This window comes from Zingiber officinale, chromosome 3B (genome assembly GCF_018446385.1).
Source record: "Zingiber officinale cultivar Zhangliang chromosome 3B, Zo_v1.1, whole genome shotgun sequence".
NCBI lineage: Eukaryota > Viridiplantae > Streptophyta > Magnoliopsida > Zingiberales > Zingiberaceae > Zingiber > Zingiber officinale.
This window is the reverse complement of record NC_055991.1, coordinates 16,205,160-16,212,211: the sequence shown is the minus strand read 5'-3', so window position 1 is coordinate 16,212,211 and position 7,052 is coordinate 16,205,160. Positions and strand designations below refer to the sequence as shown.

Below are 7,052 nucleotides of genomic sequence, written 5' to 3'. Positions count from 1 at the left end.
TGTGTTTGATCGTGAAGTTTGGACATTTTTTACTCTAGATTAGTTTTATCCAAAAATAATATGCGAGCTCAAGATTATCAAAATGGCCACAGATGATTAGTATGGCATATTTAGAGACAAATGAACTCATTTACTTTGTAGTTTTCCGCCCATTCACCGAACAAGCATGAATGAACGATCCATCCAGTGCATGGCGATCATTCAGGACCAGCGCCCGACGCCCGTGCCCTGTCCTGCTCTGCCTGGCTGCCTCCCTTCCATTAGCTACTGGACGTGGACTCTACAGTCCCCGAGAACGTGACTGTTTCCCGTTCCTTTGGTGTTATCTTCACGTCCAACCTGTGAACCACCTTCTCACTCAATCACGCCTTCCATTCCTCCTCCTCCTGGCAGTTGGCCCAATCCAAGCACCAACTGCAACTAGCTACTACGTACGTTGGACAGCAGGAACACGATGCCGGCGAGAAGTGCTCTTCTTCTTTCTCTTTTCTTCTGGTTTCTCCCGGCTTTCACCGGCGCCATGGAGCTTCCGCTGCCGCCGAACGAGGAGGTTCTCGGACTTATCGTGTTCAAGGCGGCGCTGCAGGACCCGACGGCCGCGCTGACGTCGTGGAACGAGGCGGATGCCTCCCCTTGCAACTGGGCCCACCTCCACTGCGACCCGGACACCGGCCGCGTCACCCGCCTCGCCCTCGACTCCCTCTTCCTCTCCGGCCCTCTCCCTCGCGGCCTCGACCGCCTCGCTGCCCTCGCCGCTCTCTCCCTCTCCAACAACAACCTCTCCGGCCCAATTCCTCCCGGACTCTCCCTCCTCCCGTCCCTCCGCCTCCTCGATCTCAGCCGCAACGCCTTCTCAGGCCGCGTCCCGCAAGATCTCGCCCTCCTCCCCTCCCTCATCTCCCTCGAACTCTCCTCTAACGCTCTCTCCGGTCCCCTCCCGGACTCCCTCTTCTCCGCCGCGGCCTGTCGCTCCCTCCGATTACTCTCTCTCGCCGGGAACCGCTTCGACGGTCCCCTACCCGTCGCTGCATTGTCCCGCTGCTCCCTCCTCCTCCATCTCAATCTCTCTTCCAACCGATTCTCTGGCTCGCCGGGCTTCGCCTCCAGCCTCTGGTCCCTCTCCAGGCTGCGCGTGCTCGACCTCTCCAGCAACGCCTTTGCCGGCGCAGTCCCCAATGGGATCGAGAATCTGCACAGCCTCAAGGTCCTCCGGCTGAACGACAACCGCTTCTCCGGAGCCATTCCTGGCAGCGTCGGCCTCTGCCCTCATCTCACCACTTTGGACTTGAGCCGCAACTCATTCGACGGCTCTCTGCCGAGCTCCATGCGCTATCTCACTTCATTAACTTCTCTCAGGCTTTCAAACAACCAGCTGGAGGGCGACCTTCCCCAATGGCTCGGCAGCCTGACGGCAACTCGTGAATTGGACTTATCTAACAACAAGTTCACCGGAAACCTTCCGGCGTCCCTCGGAAACCTAAAGCGGCTCAACTATCTCGACCTCTCGAACAACCGCATCGTCGGATCGATCTCGGACGAAATTGCTGGATGCACGAGGCTCACCGAGATACATCTCAAGGAAAACAAGCTCAATGGGAGCATCCCGCAAGGGCTTTTCAGTCTCGGTCTGCAAGTTCTCGACTTGTCGTCTAATGCTCTCACTGGGGCGATGCCGGCGGGAACTACGGTATCAGCGACCCTGCAATTTCTGGACCTGTCAGACAATAAGCTGTCCGGGACGATTCCTCCGGAGATGGCGCTATTCTTCGGATTGAGGCACTTGAATCTCTCTTGGAACGGATTCCGGTCACAGCTGCCGCCGGAGCTGGGCTTGTTCCGGAGCTTGTCGGTGATGGATCTGCGTAACAACGCGCTGTATGGGTCGATTCCAGGCAATTTGTGCGAGTCCGGTAGTCTCTACGTCCTGCAAGTGGATGACAATTTCTTCAGCGGCCCAATTCCTGAGGAGATTGGAAATTGTTCGTCCTTATACCTCCTGTGAGTGCTCTGAATCCTTTTCTTCGTCTGTTAAACCCTAAAAGCTCGATTCTAACTTTGGTGATTCCGCACAATTAGGAGCTTATCGCACAATTACCTGAACGGTTCGATTCCGCCCTCCATTTCCCAGCTGAAGAAGCTAGAGATCCTCAACCTGGAGTTCAACAACCTGAGTGGCGAGATTCCGCCGCAGCTGGGTGCCCTCGATAACCTCCTCGCCGTCAACATCTCCCACAACCGGCTCATCGGCCGCCTTCCCGTCGGCAGCGTGTTCGAGAGCCTGGACCAGAGCGCGCTGCAGGGCAACCTCGGCCTATGCACCCCCCCTCGTTACCGAGCCCTGCAAGATGAACGTCCCCAAGCCCTTGGTGCTCGACCCCAACGCATACCTCCCTGGATTCGCCAGCAACATACCCAATTTTGCCTACCCGGCGGCGACACCAGTCCGGCGCCGGCGCTTCCTCAGTGCGTCGTCGATCATCGCCATCTCCGCCGCGCTCAGCATCGTCCTCGGCGTTCTGGTCGTCACTCTCCTCAATGTGACGGCGCGGCGGAGAATAGAGCTCCCGGCGGAGAATGGCCCGAAGAGTATGTGCTCGAGCTCGACGAAGTCCGGCGGACCGGCCGTGGGGCGGATGGTGGCATTCAGCGCCGGATTCTCTCTGAAAACAGAGGAATTCAAGGGCGGCGCCGAGGCTTTGCTGGCCAAGGCCACAGAGATCGGGAAGGGCGCGTTCGGCACGTCGTATAAAGCTTCGTCGGCCAAGGACGGAAGCATTATGGTCGTCAAGAGGCTGGTGGCGGCCAACATAGTTCAGTACCACGAATACTTCGACCGCGAGGTGCGGCTTCTGGGCAAGGTAATGCACCCGAACGTGTTGCCGCTGAGGGGCTACTACTGGACTCCCCAGCTGCAGCTACTCGTCACCGACTACGCCCCCAACGGAACCTTGCACTCCAGGTTGCACGAGAGGGATGCGTCAGTGCCGCCTCTGTCATGGCCAGAGCGCTTCAAGATCGTCCTCGGCGTGGCGAAGGGCGTCGCGCACTTGCACCAGGCCTTCCGCCCACCCATCATCCACTACGGCCTCAAACCAAACAACATCCTCCTGGACGAGAACGGGGAGGCGAAGGTGTCAGATTTCGGACTGGCGAGGCTGCTGCAGCGGCTGGACAAGCACGTGGCGAGCGAGCGGTTCCAGAGCGCGATGGGTTACATGGCGCCGGAGCTCGCGTGCCAGAGTCTGAGGGTGAACGAGAAGTGCGACGTGTACGGGATGGGAGTGCTGATGGTGGAGGTGGTGACGGGGAGGAAGCCGGTGGAGTACGGGGAGGAGGATGTGGTGATACTGATCGATCAGGTGAGATCGCTTCTGGATCAGTGTAATGTGGTGGAGTGCGTGGATGCGAGCATGGGGGAGTTCCCGGAGGAGGAGGTCCTGCCGGTGCTGAAACTGGGGTTGGTCTGCACGTCGCAGATTCCGTCGAGTCGGCCGTCCATGGCGGAGGTTGTGCAGATACTGGAGGTGATTAAGGCGCCGATCTGAAGAAGGATGAATGGATGGAGATTTAGTTCTGTATGATCTTGATCCATCTCTGTAATTACAGATGCAATTCTCATTGATCTTAATTACTAGTTTTTCTTTTAAACAGTTTGTGGGTGTGTGGGGAGCGTGTTGGCTTGCGTGTCTCATGCAACGCTCATCGTACTCTTCGATTCAGGGTTGCTTCTGTGCATTTTGATTTTGTCTGAGATTTCAATTTGATTAGTAACGGGAAGAAAAGTTTGAATAGTTTATGTGGCAAAAAGGTAGAATCGTTCGTCCCAGTGTTCCCGCTGTACCTGACCCAAGGTTATCACGAGGGAGGTAAATCACAGCATCCTGAGCGAGCATGTGGCAGGTGGGGTGAGTTGCACAGGGACCGGGGATTTACGCCCCGACTACCCTGAGTTTCAACTCCGCAACCTTATGTGGCAAGCATCCCACCACATACCAACTCGGATGACCTGTGGTTTATGATATGATGCATGATAGTGGGGTCGGATAGTGGACGTGGTCGGAAGTCAAGCCCTCGGGGCGATCAGAAGTCAAGCCTACGAGGCGGTCAAAAGTCAAGCTCACGTGGTGGTCAGAAGTCAAGCTTACGTGGTGGTCAAAAGTCCGGCCTACGTGGAGGTCAAAAGTTCGGCCTACATGGGGTGTAAAGGGCCAGGTTATAGGTTGGTCCTGGTCGGGCACAAGTGGCAGGCCGGAGTTAGGCATACATATCAAGTAGGAACTCGGAAGGTAGGACATACAAGTCAGGATTTATAGACTTGCGGTACAGGATGCATGGATAAGGCGTTCAGGTCGTGATATGCAAACCAAGAATCACAGGGCAAGACTTATAGACTTACGAAACAGGATATACGGACAAGGCGTACAAGTCGTGATGTGCGAACCAAGGATTACAGATAAGGACTTACGGACTTGCGGGTCGGGATACCCGGATCAAAGCGTACAGATCGGGATATTCAAACCAAGGATTACAGGTCAGGACTTGCGGACTTGCGGAATAAGATATGAGGACTAAAGCGTACAGGTCGGGATATGCAAATCAAGGATTACAAAGCATGACTTACGGACTTATGGAACAGGATATACGGACAAGGCGTACAGGTCGTGATGTGCAAATCAAGGATTACAGGGCAGGACTTATGGACTTACGGAACAGGAGATACGAGGACTAAAGCGTACAGGTCGGGATATGCAAACCAAGGATAACAGGGCAGGATTTATAGACTTGTGGTACAGGATATACGGATAAGGGGTACAGGTCGTGATGTGCAAACCAAGGATTACAAGTCAGGACTTACGGACTTGCGGAACAAGATACATGGACAAGGCGTACAGGTCGGGATATACAAACCAAGACTCGCAGAGCAGGATACGCAGAGCTAAGACACAGGTCGAGATATGAGGACTAAGACTTACAGGTCGGAATCTACAGGACAAGATACGCAGAACAAGATACACGGACCAAAGATGTACAAGTTATGATATGTGGACGAAGGCTTACAGGGCGGTAGGTGCAAGTTTGGATCTATCAAAGATAGACCGAATGGCAAAGGCAGGGCGGGACATACATGTCTGGTTTTGCGGGACAACAAACAAGCCAGGGAATGCGCCAGGAAAGGCAGGTCTATGCATACAGGTCAAGATTTGCAGATACGAGGATCCAGTCGAGGGTTAACAGACCAGGGGGAGCCTACACTACGCGACAATCAAGCCAAAGAATCGTAACAACCCATCAGAGAATAATCACCACATGTCAGGGAATATGCTAACGGTCTGTGGTTCGTTGCCTCCTGATCTCTCCTCAGACCTATAGAAAGATGCCACGTGTCAGTCACCGCCAGACAAATCCTGACACCCGACATTCCCTGACACTCGTCAGACTCCAGAAGCATCCACTACCATATAAAAAGGGAAGCTTTGTCTCTACACAGGTACACTCACTCGTCTTTTCATTCTCATCTACTTTTACTTTTCGTCCTTTCACTGTGATTCTAGGAAAAAAGTACCTGACTTGAGCGTCGGAGGGTCTGACCCGGGGACTTTTTCCCTGGTTCTTGGTCTCTAACGCAGAGGCGGCTTGTCTGAGTGTGCGCAAAGCCCTCGCGTCGTCGTCCTCATCATCACCCCCCGTCATCCACTTGTGGGAACCCTTCCGGTAGGTGCCAGATCAACCAAGCGTCTCGGCGACTTTGTCCGACTCAACTTCCGGATAGGATTAAATTTGGTGTCGTCTGTGGGAACACAGCTACCTGCTCCAGAACGTGAAGATGGAGGATTTTGGCAGAATCAATGTAACCATAACAACGGGAGAGTACGAACTCTTCAAAGAAGCTAAAAGGCTGGCGACCTTTGAAAAGCAACAAACTACCGCTTCCAGACCGCGAAAGTTACCTGAGGTTTCCAAGGAACTGGCTCACGCCTCTGATAGGGGTTCCGAAAGAAAATAGCCCACGGAATTTCCACCTGCCTTTTATAGAGAGTCCGACCAATGTTACTATCAGCCAAAACTGAGATGTTATAGCCGCAAGGAGCAACCATAAGTTTCTGTGGCTGAAAGTTCTTTGCCTAAGTATTCGAAGAGAGGGAATTCTATCGTCCCTCGCAAAGAACGCCGGGTGGAGCCGGAAGAGAAAGTGTCATTCTCTTCCAAAATATTGGAGGAAAGGCTACCCAAAGGATACCGACCCTCAACTATTGGGGAATATGATGGCAATAAAGATCCTGAAGACCACCTCCGCAAGTTCAGGAATGCGGCCCTGTTACACGAGTACAACGATGCCGTTAAATGTTGGGTATTCCTGAATACCTTATCGGGCTCTGCTCAGAAATGGTTCGATGGACTATTGCATGGGTCCATCACCTGCTTCTCCGATTTCAAGATCGCATTCCTGCGCCACTTCGCCAGCAGCAGGAAGTATCAAAAGACGGACCACTGCTTGTTTGCTCTCAAGCAAGGGTCCTCCGAGCCGTTAAGAAGCTATATCAAACGCTTTAATCAAGTGGCTCAGGACGTTTCCCTCGGCCACGTCAGAAATACTCATGAGCGCCTTCTCTCATGGGCTGACAGAAGGAGAGTTCTTTAGGGATCTCATCAGAAATCCCGTAAAGAATTTCAATGAGATATTGGAGAAGGCGGCCAGCTACATCAACGTGGAGGAATCGCAGGCGACGCGAAGAAAGACAGACAAACCTCCTCCTGCTCAACCTCTCCCGCGCGCTCGGGACACCCGACCTACTTTCCACCCTGGTCAGGATGTTCGGCCGATCCCGCGCGTAGCCACAGTCCATGTTGTTGGTGCGGTTAGCAATAACGGTCTAACCTAATTTTTGATGAATGACAAAATATGTTAAGTTAGTTTTATTGTTGATCTAACACTCTGACCGAGTGCAGGAGAAGCCTAGACAGGTCGACGGGCTGACCAGATGTCTGGCACGAAGCCCAGCTAGGTCAACGGGTCGACCGGATAGCTGGCACGAAGTCCAAACGGGTCGACG

General features: G+C 53.8%; 1 pseudogene; it reads left to right on the top strand.

The window, feature by feature from the left end:
• Positions 1-236: 236 nt before the first annotated feature.
• On the top strand, positions 237-3,648 carry LOC122055981 (annotated as a pseudogene).
• Positions 3,649-7,052: the final 3,404 nt, after the last annotated feature.